Source organism: Mastomys coucha, unplaced genomic scaffold, assembly GCF_008632895.1.
Source record: "Mastomys coucha isolate ucsf_1 unplaced genomic scaffold, UCSF_Mcou_1 pScaffold17, whole genome shotgun sequence".
Lineage (NCBI taxonomy): Eukaryota > Metazoa > Chordata > Mammalia > Rodentia > Muridae > Mastomys > Mastomys coucha.
Window position 1 is genome coordinate 20,738,454 of NW_022196899.1, and position 395 is coordinate 20,738,848.

The window sequence follows — 395 nt, forward strand, 5'->3', positions numbered from 1 at the left end:
AAAGAGGGAGAGAGGGGGGGAGAGGGAAAGATGGAGAGAGAGAGAGGGAGAGAGAGAGAAGGGAGAGAGAGGGAGAGAGAGAGGGAGAGAGAGAAGGAGAGAGGGAGGGAGAGAGGGAGAGAGGCAGACAGACAGACAGACAGAAAGACACAGAAGTGAACATGCACTTACAGATATACTTTGCAGAATCCCCTTGCTTCCTCTCCCGGTAGACACAATTCCCTTTACTTCTAGATGGCAGTGTAATTTTAGGCTCAGGAGGATGTGGAAGAAGACGGGACCTAGTGGGTGTCCTGTACCTCCAGCAGCATATCTTTATGCACAACCCCTCGCTCACTCCCTAGCCTCGAGCAATGCCTCAGAACCTAGGTGAAACAGTGTCTTCCCTTTGGAGT